Genomic DNA, 13022 nt, shown 5'->3' on the forward strand with positions numbered 1-13022 from the left:
AATTTACTTCTACATGTGTGGAATCTCAGTTTTCAGATTTAAATCATTGCTGGAGATTTTTTAAAATTCTTTTACTTTTTCTGTTTCTTATCTTTTTCTTTCTGTACATGCTTCTTCCTTGAATTAAATACACATCCTAGTTTGGACATTGCATGCCTCAGTAAGGATTTTTCAAACTGATTGGTTACAGAGAGACACTGTTGCTTATGCTGTTTACAAAGCTCACAAACTTCCAATCAAGGTCACTATCCTGTATTCAAATCATGCTGATGATGAGACAACAGTACAAAAAGTCTGTATGTGTGGTGAACCATCGTTGGTTACCACTGTGGGGTTATTCCAATGTTACTGTTGGGTTAGGGTGTTGCCACTGTGGGGTTGTTATAATGTTGTTGTTGGGTTAGGGTGTTTACACTGTGGGATTAATATACCTGTGGTGGATGCTGTTATGGCACATCCCGGTCGGGCCCCGCCTCCTGGGGAGAGGTATAAGACCCTCTGCTCAGGCGGGACCCCTCCAGTCTGGATTGGTGTACTCGTGTTAGATAGTTCCATTGTTTGTCAATAAAAGCCTTCAATCGCTGAAGCCTTGTACCTCGTGCTTGATTGTCGCGCATCAATTTTATTGACAAACACAAAACTCTCGACAGTAAAGAGAGTATGGAGCAAATGCTGAAACCAGAGCGTCTGACGCTGGACCCACGTGCGGTCGGTGCCTCTAACACCTTCGACCACTGGCTGAAGTGTTTCGAGGACTACCTGGTGGCCTCTGCAGCAGTTACTACGCTCGACGACAGACTCCAGGTCCTCCACGCGAGGGTAAGCGACACGGTCTATCTCGCGATTCGTGCGGCCACCACTTACCCGAGGGCCATCGAGCTCTTGAAAAAACGATACACGAGACCACCCAACGAGATTCACGCTCGTTACCTCCTCGCTACACGACGTCGGCAGTCGGGCGAAACCATGGAGGACTACGCCAATGAGCTCTTGCAGCTTGCCAGGGGCTGCGACTGCAAAGCTGTGTCGGCTGAGCAGTACATGTACGACCTCGCCCGAGATGCGTTCGTAGCAGGGGTAGGGTCCTCGTACATCCGGCTTAAGCTATTGGAGAAAGGGAATCTCAACCTGACCCAAGCGATGGAGATGGCTGAGATGCTGGAGGCAGCGTCGAAAAGCTTGGCTCTGTACCCCGAAGACCACGTGGAGACAACGTGGCAGGAGCAAGCACAAATCCCTCCTCGCCCCACGGGCTCGCGCTCCCATATCGACCCGACGACGGCGGCAGCTCCAGGCGGCCAGCGGTGCTATTTTTGCGGAGGAGCCAAGCATCCATGGCAACAGTGTCCAGCTAAAACAGTGATCTGCAGTCAGTGCGGTAAAAAGGGGCACTACGCGAAAGTCTGCAGATCGAAGCCCAAGAACGGCAGTGCAGCCTGTGACCCTCCAGAGCGGAGACAATCTCCTTCGGCGTCGCAGTATCCACGAGGTCCGACCACGTGCGAATCCAGGACGACGCCATCGTGGCTGGCAGAGGAGGAAGATGACCACCAGGAGTCGCTACGCTTGGCGCCCTCACCCACGTGCGATTCATGGGGGCGGCCATCATGGTCGACGACGACCAGGAGCGACCAGCAGGGGTCCTCAGTATCAACCTCGGCTGCCTGCAGTGACGTCCAAGGGCCAACGGTGGCGTCGATCTCTCTGGACCAGACAAAGCATCACAGGCTTGACTGTTCGATGATGAACATCAAGGTAAATGGTCGTACTGTGTATTGTCTGATTGACAGTGGGAGCACCGAGAGTTTTATTCACCCTGACACTGCAAAGAGGTGTGGACTCCGGGTTCTACCTGCCAAACAGACAATTTCTATGGCATCACGGTCCCGGTCTGTACCGATCCAAGGACGTTGTATGGTAACCCTGGAGGTGCAGGGCACAATTTACGAGCGATACAGGCTCCTTGTGTTGCCGCACCTTTGCGTGCCAATTCTCCTCGGACTAAACTTTATGGTCCACATGAAGAGTGTGATCCTACAGTACGGTGGGCCACTCCCTTCGCTGGCAGTAGGGAATCAGCCGCAGCCTCCAAATTGTCCAAAGCGCCCCGCATGCAACTTTTCCACACTAAAGATCACCACACCTTCTTTATTTAAGAATCTGGTACCAGGCTGCAAGCCCATCGCTACTAAAAGTAGGCGTTACAGCGCTGAAGACCGGATCTTCATTAGATCTGAGGTTCAGCGGCTCCTCAAAGAAGGGATCATACAGCCCAGTGCTAGTCCGTGGAGAGCGCAGGTCGTGGTGGTTAAAAGCGGGAACAAACCCCGGATGGTCATCGACTACAGTCAGACCATTAACCGTTATACGCAGCTGGATGCGTATCCTCTCCCGCGCATATCTGATGTGGTCAATCAGATTGCGCAGTACCGGGTGTTCTCCACCATAGACCTTAAGTCTGCCTACCACCAACTCCCCATCCGCCCAGAGGACCGACAATATACGGCTTTTGAGGCGGATGGTCGTCTGTATCAGTTTCTTAGGGTTCCATTTGGTGTCACCAATGGGGTCTCGGTCTTCCAGCGTGCTATGGACCAAATGGTGGACCAGAACGGGTTGCGGGCTGCTTTCCCGTACCTGGATAACGTCACCATCTGCGGCCATGACCAGCAGGACCATGACACAAACCTCCAGAACTTTCTGCGCACTGCGTCTCGCCTGAATCTGACCTATAACAGGGAGAAGTGTGTATTCCGTACGCGCAGGTTAGCTATCCTGGGATACGTGGTGGAAAACGGGGTCATCGGCCCTGATCCAGACCGTATGCGCCCCCTTACTGAACTTCCCTTGCCCGCTAGCGCAAAAGCACTGAGGAGATGCCTCGGCTTTTTTTCTTATTATGCGCAGTGGGTCCCCAACTACGCGGACAAAGCCCGTCCACTCATCAAGTCCGCGACTTTCCCACTCACTCCGGAGGCCCAATTGGCCTTCAAGGCTTTGAAAAGCGACATTGCGAAAGCCACGATGCACGCGGTGGATGAATCCATCCCTTTTCAGGTGGAAAGTGATGCATCGGATTTCGCCCTGGCCGCCACACTGAACCAGGCAGGCAGGCCCGTCGCGTTTTTTTCCCGCACCCTTCAAGGTCCCGAAATTCGGCATTCAGCGGTGGAGAAGGAGGCTCAGGCTATTGTGGAGGCCATCAGACACTGGCGCCATTACCTGGCGGGGAAGCGGTTCACCCTGATCACGGATCAACGATCCGTGGCGTTTATGTTCAGTAATACGCAGAGGGGCAAGATCAAGAATGATAAGATCTTGCGGTGGAGAATTGAGCTCTCCACCTATAATTACGATATTATGTATCGTCCGGGGAAACTCAATGAGCCCTCGGATGCCCTCTCGCGCGGAACATGCGCTATCATGCAGGAGGACCGCTTGAACGCCCTCCATAATGACCTGTGCCATCCTGGGGTCACTCGGCTCTACCACTTCATAAAAGCCCGCAACCTGCCCTACTCGGTGGAGGATGTCAGGTCTGTAACGAGAAGCTGTCGGATTTGCGCGGAATGCAAACCGCACTTTTATCGACCTGACCGGGCACAATTGGTCAAGGCCACTCGCCCCTTCGAGAGGCTGAGTGTGGATTTTAAGGGCCCCCTTCCCTCAACGGACCGGAATGTGTATTTTCTCAATATCATAGATGAATACTCCCGGTTCCCGTTTGTTGTCCCCTGTGCGGACACGTCAACTGCCACAGTGATTAAGGCATTCAGTGATCTTTTTACCCTGTTCGGGTACCCCTGCTACATACATAGCGACAGGGGCTCGTCGTTCATGAGTAACGACTTGAGGCAATTCCTGCTCTCATACGGGATTGCCTCTAGTAGAACCACGAGCTACAACCCTAGGGGTAACGGACAGGTGGAGAGAGAGAATGCTACAGTCTGGAAGGCTGTCCTATTGGCGCTGAAGTCCAGGGGCCTTCCAGTCTCCCGTTGGCAGGAGGTCCTTCCAAATGCGCTTCATTCCATTCGCTCCCTCCTGTGTACGGCAACCAATGCTACTCCCCACGAGAGGATGTTCTCATTCCCTCGGAAGTCGTCCTCGGGGATCTCCTTACCAGCCTGGTTGACGTACCCAGGACCCGTCCTTCTGCGGCGACATGTGAGGGCCCGCAAGTCCGACCCCTTGGTCGAACCGGTCCAACTCCTCCACGCCAACCCTCAGTATGCCTATGTGGCATATCCTGACGGGCGATAGGACACAGTCTTGATTCGAGACCTGGCGCCCCCGCAGGGGACGTAGCAACTCCTGTCGCTCCTATACCCCCTGTCACGAACCCCCTTTCACTTCTTTCTTCCCCAGACGTGGCGCGGTCAGCACCGGGACCAGTGCATAACAGTTATACTCCCATGTACAGCTTGCCTGAGACTCGGAGATCGGCGCCACCACAGAAGGTACCAGGATCCCCTGCACCACCGCTTCACCAGGGTCAACCGGCCCGTGAGTCCTCGAGGGGACAGCCGGACGCTGTTTTGGAGAGAACGCCACCGCAAGCACCTGCTCCGGTGTCGCAACCGGTGTTGAGGAGATCACAGCGACGGTGCGGTCCTCCAGACCGTCTGGACTTGTAGATTTTGTATATATGTAATCTGTTTTCGCACCCCGCCGGCCTTTGTTTTCAAAGGAGGGGTGAATGTGGTGAACCATCGTTGGTTACCACTGTGGGGTTATTCCAATGTTACTGTTGGGTTAGGGTGTTGCCACTGTGGGGTTGTTATAATGTTGTTGTTGGGTTAGGGTGTTTACACTGTGGGATTAATATACCTGTGGTGGATGCTGTTATGGCACATCCCGGTCGGGCCCCGCCTCCTGGGGAGAGGTATAAGACCCTCTGCTCAGGCGGGACCCCTCCAGTCTGGATTGGTGTACTCGTGTTAGATAGTTCCATTGTTTGTCAATAAAAGCCTTCAATCGCTGAAGCCTTGTACCTCGTGCTTGATTGTCGCGCATCAGTATGGTAGCTGTAAGCACATTGAACAGCAAGCAAGCACCCCTTCTTCACGGCTGACATAAAATCTAGGCCAGGGTGAGCAGCAAAGCATGCATACCACAAAACAGAGGGTTGGAAAGTGATGGAATGGATCCCCAGCTGAAAAAGCATAAATGGAGCTAGTAGAAAAATGAATAGGATGGCAAACTTGCTAACAACATCACCTTGAGAATGATTTTATTTTAAATCTAGTAATCAGAACTGAAACTGAATCAGGAGAATTGGAATGATATATCTTTAATACATTATACACAATAGTCAAATTCTACGACCTGTTTTCTCATGCCTCTTACAAATATTTCCATGAAATTAGCATCATCCTAGGAATCATTATCAATCAACTCTTGAAAGTTTTATCAACACACGGTGGCACAGCGGTTAGCAATGCTGCCTCACAGTGCCAGAGAACCGGGTTCGATTCCTGGCTTGGGTCACCATTTGTGCAGAGTTTGCACAATCTCCATGTCTGCGTGGGTTTCCTCTGGGTAGAATCATAGATGTGGAGATTATTATTCTGTATTCTTATATTATTCTGTAAATTGAGTTTGTGCCTTTATATGCCCTGTTTGTGAACAGAATTCGCACTCACCTGAAGAAGGAGCTTAAGGCTCCGAAAGCTTGTGGCTTTTGCTACCAAATAAACCTGTTGGACTTTAACCTGGTGTTGTTAAACTTCTTACTAGAATCATAGAGTCATAGAGGTTTACAGCATGGAAACAGGCCTTTCGGCCCAACTTGTCCATGCTGCCCTTTTTTCTAAACCCCTAAGCCAGTCCCAATTGCCCACATTTGGCCCATATCCCTCTATACCCATTGTAGCCATGTAACTATCAAAACGCTTTTTAAAAGACAAAATTGTACCCGCCTCTACTACTATCTCTGGCAGCTTGTTCCAGACACTCACCACCCTCTGTGTGAAAAAATTGCCCCTCTGGACACTTTTGTGTCTCTCCCCTCTCACCTTAAATCTATGCCCTCTAATTTTAGACTCCCCTTTCTTTGGGAAAAGATATTGACTATCTAGCTGATCTATGCCCCTCATTGTTTTATAGATCTCTATAAGATCAGCCCTCGGGCTTCTACGCTCCAGAGAAAAAAGTCCCAGTCTATCCAGCCTCTCCTCATGACTCAAACCATCAAATTCCGGTAGCATCCTAGTAAATCTTTTCTGCACTCTTTCAAGTTTAATAATATCCTTTCTATAATAGGAGGACCAGAACTGTAAACAGTATTCCACGTGTGGCCTTACCAATGTCTTGTACAACTTCAACAAGATGTCCCAACGCCTGTATTCAATGTTCTGACCAATGAAACCAAGCATGCTGAATGCCTTCTTCACCACTCTGTCCATCTGTGATTCCACTTTCAAGGAGTTAGGAACCTGTACCACTCGATCTCTTTGTTCTGTAACTCTCTCCAACGCCCTACCATTAACTGAATAAGTCTTGCCCTCGTTCAATCTATCAAAATGCATCACCTCATATTTATCTAAGTTAAACTCCATCTGCCATTTGTCAGCCCACTGGCCCAATTGATCAAGATCCCGTTGCAATCCGAGATAACCTCCTTCACTGTCCACTATGCTACCAACCTTGGTGTCATCTGCAAGCTTACTAACCATGCCTCCTATATTCTTATCCAAGTCAGTAATATAAATAACAATGGACCCAGCACAGATCCCTGAGGCACACCGCTGATCACATGCCTCCAGTTTGAAAAACAACCCTCGACAACCACCCTCTGGCTTCTGTCATCAAGCCAATTTTGTATCCATTTAGCTACCTCACCCTGGATCCCGTGAGATTTAACCTTGTGCAACAACCTACCATGCGGTACCTTGTCAAAGTCCATGTAGACAACATCAACTGCGCTGCCCTCATCTACCTTCTTGGTTACCCCTTCAAAAAACTCAATCAAATTTGTGAAACATGATTTTCCAATCACAAAGCCATGCTGACTGTCCCTATTCAGTCCTTGCATCTCTGAATGCCTGCAGATCCTGTCTCTCAAAATACCTTCCAACAACTTTGAATAAACTGAAAGTTGATAAGTCCCCTGGGCCTGATGAAATATATCCTAGGATTCTTTGGGAGGCAAGGGATGAGATAGCAGAGCCTTTGGCATTGATCTTTGCGTCCTCACTGTCCACGGGGGTGGTGCCAGAGGACTGGAGAGTGGCGAATGTGGTTCCTCTGTTTAAGAAAGGGAATAGAAATGACCCTGGTAATTATAGGCTGGTTAGTCTTACTTCGGTGGTCGGTAAGTTGATGGAAAAGGTCCTTAGGGATAGGATTTACGACCATTTAGAAAGATGCAGCTTAAACGGGATAGTCAGCACGGATTTGTGAAGGGCAAGTCTTGCCTCACAAATTTGATATAATTTTTTGAGGAGGTAACTAAGTGTGTAGATGAAGGTAGTGCAGTTGGTGTCATATACATGGATTTTAGTAAGGCGTTTGATAAAGTCCCCCACGGTCGGCTTATGAAGAAAGTAAGGATGTGTGGGATAGAGGGAAGTTTGGCCGATTGGATAGGTAACTGGCTATCGAACAGAAGACAGAGGGTGGTGGTGGATGGAAAATTTTCGGACTGGAAACTGGTTACCAGTGGAGTACCACAGGGATCAGTGCTTGGTCCTCTGCTATTTGTAATTTTTATAAATGACTTGGAGGAGGGGGCTGAAGGGTGGATCAGTAAATTTGCTGATGACACCAAGATTGGTGGAGTAGTGGATGAGGTGGAGGGCTGTTGTAGGCTGCAAAGAGATATAGATAGGATGCAGAGCTGGGCTGAAAAATGGCAAATGGAGTTTAACCCTGACAAATGCGAGGTGATTCATTTTGGTAGGACTAATTTAAATGTGGATTACAGGGTCAAAAGTAGGGTTCTGAAGAATGTGGAGGAACAGAGAGATCTTGGGGTTCATATCCATAGATCTCTGAACGTTGCCACTCAAGTGGATAGAGCCGTGAAGAAGGCTATAGTGTGTTGGCGTTCATTAACAGGAGGTTTGAGTTTAAGAGCCGTGGGGTTATGCTGCAACTGTACAGGACCTTGGTGAGACCACATTTGGAATATTGTGCGCAGTTCTGGTCACCTCACTACAAGAAGGATGTGGAGACACTGGAAAGAGTGCAAAGGAGATTTACCAGGATGCTGCCTGGTTTGGAGGGTAGGTCTTATGAGGAAAGGTTGAGGGAACTTGGGCTTTTCTCTTTGGAGCAGAGGAGGTTGAGAGGAGACTTGATAGAGGTTTATAAGATGATGAGGGGGATAGATAGAGTGAACGTTCAAAGACTATTTCCTCGGGTGAATGGAGCGGTAACTAGGGGGCATAACTATAGGGTTCATGGTGGGAGATATAGGAAGGATGTCCGAGGTAGGTTTTTTACTCAGAGGGTGGTTGTGGTGTGGAATGGACTGCCTGGAGGGATAGTGGAGTCAGAAACTTTAGGAACATTTAAGAAGCTATTGGATAGGCACATGGAGTACTTCGGGATGATAGGGAGGAAATAGCTTGATCTGGGTTTCAGACAAAGCTCGGCACAACATAGTGGGCCGAAGGGCCTGTTCTGTGCTGCACTGTTCTATGTTCTATGTTCTAACTTACCCACCACAGAATTGAGGCTCACCGGCCTGTAGTTTCCAGGCTTTTCCCTGCAGCCTTTTTTAAACAAACAAAGGCACAATATTTGCCACCCTCCAATCTTCAGGCACCTCACCTGTGACTATCAAATATCCCTGCTAGGAGACCCGCAATTTGCTCCCTAGCCTCCCACAATGTCTCGGGATACACTTCATCAGGTCCCTTCATCACTTCATCCAGGGGATTTATCTACCTTGATGCGCTTTAAGACTTCCAGTACCTCTTTCTCTGTAAATGTACACTCCTCAAGACATCACTATTTATTTCCCCAAGTTCCCTAACATCCATGCTTTTCTCAACAGTAAATACGGATGAGAAATTTTCATTTAGGATCTCACCCATCTCTTGTGTATCTGCACATAGATTACCTTGTTGATCCTCAAGAGGACCTACTCACTCCCTAGTTACTCTTTTGGCCTTTATGTGTTTGTAGAAGCTCTTTGGATTCTCCTCTGCTTTATCTGCCAAAACAATCTCATGTCCCCTTTTTACCCTCCTGATTTCTCTCTTAACTCTGCTCCTACACCCCCTATGCTCTTCAAGGGATTCACGATCCCAGCTATCTATGCATGTCATGAGCCTTCTTCTTCTTCTTGACCAGGGCCTCAATATCCCGACTCATCCAGGGTTCCCTACTTCTACCAGCCTTATCCTTCACTCTAAGACGAATGTGCTTACCCTGAACCCTGGTTAACACACTTTTGAAAGCCTCCCACTTACCAGATGTCCCTTTGCCCTCCAAAAGACTCCCCCAATTAACTTTTGAAAGTTCCTGCCTGATACCATCAAAATTGGCCTTGCCCCAATTTAGAATTTTAACTTTTGGGCCAGACTTATCATTCTCCATAGCCATCTTAAAACTAGTAGAATTATGGTCACTGGTTCCAAAGTGATACCTCACTAACACATCTGTCACCTGCCCTTCCTTATTTCCCAAGAGGAGGTCAAGTTTTGCCCCCTCTCTAGTTGGGCCATCCACATACTGAATGCGAAATTCCTCCTGAATACACAACAAATATCTCTCCATCCAAGCCCCTAATGCTATCGCTGTCCCAGTCAAAGTTGGGAAAGTTAAAATCCCCTACTATTATCACCGTATTTTTCTTGGCGCTATCTGTAATCTCCTTACATATCTGCTCCTCAATTTCCCACTGACTATTTGGGGGCCTATAGTACAACCCTTTCAAAGTGATTTCCCCCTTCTTATTTCTCAGTTCGACCCATATAGACTCAGTGGCTGAACCCTCAGATATATCCCTTCTCTGTACTGCCGTGATGTTTTCCCTAATCAAAAGTGCAACTCCCCTTCCTCTCTCACCTCCTGTTCTATCTTTCCTATAGCATCTGTACCCTGAAACATTGAGCTGCCAGTCCTGTCTCTCCCTCAGCCATATTTCAGTAATTGCTATAATATCCCAGTCCCACGTACCCATCCATGCCCTGAGTTCATCTGCCTTGCCCGTCAGGCCTCTTGCATTGAAATAAATGTAGTTTAATCTGGACTTCCCTTGTTCTCTGCTTTGCTTTAGCCTGATCTGTCTGGTACTAGGATTACTGATACTGCCTTTACTACTTAATGTGCTTTCTTTAACTTCTGTGCTGTCCTCACACTTCTCTTCTGTCTCTCTGCTGCTTTGGATCCCACCCCCCCGACCAAACTAGTTTAAACCTTGCTGAGTGGCTCTAGCAAATCTCCCCGCCAGGATATTAGTCCCCCTCCAGTTCAGGTGTAACCCGTCCCTCTTGAACAGGTCACCTGTTCCCCAGAAGAGATCCCAATGATCCACAAATCTAAATCCCTGCCCCCTGCACCAGCTTTCAAGCCACACATTCATCTGCCTAATCTTCCTATTCCTACTCTCACCAGCACGTGGCACCAGTAGTAGACAAGAAATTACTACCTTCGAGGTCCTGCATTTTAGCCTTCTGCCTAACTCTCTATATTCACACTTCAGGACCTCATCCCTTTACCTACCTATGTCGTTTTGGTACCAAAATGTACAACGACCTCTGGCTGCTCATCCTCCCCCTTAAGAATGTCCTGCAACCGCTCAGAGATGTACTTAGTTTTCCTCCCATGGTCCAAAAGACGTGCAGGAGGTTAGGTGCATTGGCTATGCTGAATTCTCCCTCAGTGTACCCGAACTGGCGCCAGAGTGTGGCGATAAGAGGATTTTCACAGTAACTTCACAGCAGTGTTAATGTACACCTACTTCTGACACTAATAAATAAATTAATCTATGCTCTATTTCTTAAAACATTGAAAGACATTTTGTCTGTCATTAACTAACAACATAAGAAGTCTAACAACACCAGGTTAAAGTCCAACAGGTTTATTTGGTAGCAAAAGCCACATCATTAACTCCACATCATTAAGTAACAAGTCATACAAGTATAACAAGAATGTTTTTTGTAAGATATCTGAATGTTCCTTTTTGAATGTACACTGTTAGAAAGCTCGGTTTCAGGATTTCGTGAAATTACAAACAACAAATGAATTTAAAACAATGCAAGAAAATAGACACAAGCTTCAAACACGATCCTGCCCCTTCGGGTGAGCGGAAGGCGCGATGGCTCCGCGCATGCGTATTACTAACAGCCGGGTAGGCGGGGTGAGCGTAATAGGTCGAGGGAGGCCAGGCAAGCAACTGGTTAACCCCATCCCCAGATCAACAAACCTCATGCGGCAGACACGGTAAAATGATAACAGACTAAAAACAGGCGGCACGGTAGCACAGTGGCTAGCACTGCTGCTTCACAGCTCCAGGGACCTGGGTTCGATTCTGGCTTGGGTCACTGTCTGTGTGGAGTTTGCACATTCTCCTCGTGTCTGCATGGGTTTCCTCCGGGTGCTCCGGTTTCCTCCCACAGTCCAAAGATGTGCAGGTTAGGTTGATTGGCTATGCTAAAATTGCCCCTTAGTGTCCTGAGATGCGTAGGTTAGAGGGATTAGTGGGTAAATGTGTAGGGATATGGGGGTAGGTGCAGACTCGATGGGCCAAATGGCCTCTTTCTGCACTGTAGGGATTCTATGATAAATCTAAAATAAAGGACTCCATGTGCCCTCTGAGCGCCTACCTTTATTTCATTCCCACCACCCGGTTGAGGTCCTGCCTTGTTCCTCCTCCCCCTGGCGTCCTTCTTCTCCTTCACTCCAGCGGATGAGCCGTTGCTGGCAGTCCGTTTGGAACCCGAACGTTGGCACTCAGAGGTTCTGTCCGAGCCGCGAGCCCGGGGCGCGCCGCGTTCTGTCCACCAGCCCGAGCAGCTGCAGCACTCTCGCCGGCGCCGTGCAGCTCAACCGTCAGTTCCAGCACAGCCTGGCCAGCCCTGATTGACAGTGCGGGCGGCCACTCATTGAAATGTGCTCAATCAAACTGATTACAAAGTACTGGGCTCAAAACAAAAACACCAGTACCGACGCAGATCACAACTGAAATCTGTCAAATTTCTATTGTGATTCTCTTTTTACAAGTGTGACATCCTGTGTACTATTCTGCTGTTTTTAATATCACGCTCTCCATCCTATTTACATAATGATTTGTTGCCAGCTGGAGATTTCCCGGTATTTAATATATTTTGTCGCTCCTAAACAAATATTTTTTTAAAGAAATCAGCATTTGAATAATGAGTTTTAATTCACAAGTCACCCTGCAGCCCAGGACATTTCCCGACTGTCTGCTCCAACTGTCAGTGCAGCTCGAGCTCTGGGCTGGTGCGGCTCCCTGGGAGAGTCCCACTGACCCAATTCTCTCCATGGCTGCCATTGTGAACACAGTAAGGTGTCTAACAACACCAGGTTAAAGTCTCCTTAGTCGGATGGAGTGGAAATCCACTCCATCAATTGGGTCAATGGGAAATCCACTCCATCTGACGAAGGAGCAGCGCTCTGAAAGCTAGTGGCATTTGCTACCAAATAAACCTGTTGGACTTTAACCTGGTGTTATTAGACACCTTACTGTGTTTGCCCGAGTCCAACGCCAGCATTTCTACATCATGCACCCTGGCACTGCCCACCAGGCACTGGGCAGTGCCAAGGGGGTGGGGCCAAGGGGCGTGGTCTGATGTGGTGGAATCAGGTGGGGGAGGTCCATAAGAGGGGAGTGGGCTGGTTGGTGGTGCCACCAATCGATCGTTGAGGCCGGCGATCATGGCGTGGAGTCGACAATCGGGGATTGAGGCCAGTGATCAGGAGACCAGCGATCAGAAGGTCATCAATAATCAGAAGGCCGGTGGTCAGGTGGCCGGCGATCAGGGGAGCAGCGATCAGGCAGGGGGATGTGCGCTGGGGGGAGGTTGACAGATCTCCCACTTGTACAT

This window comes from Mustelus asterias, chromosome 1 (genome assembly GCF_964213995.1).
Source record: "Mustelus asterias chromosome 1, sMusAst1.hap1.1, whole genome shotgun sequence".
Lineage (NCBI taxonomy): Eukaryota > Metazoa > Chordata > Chondrichthyes > Carcharhiniformes > Triakidae > Mustelus > Mustelus asterias.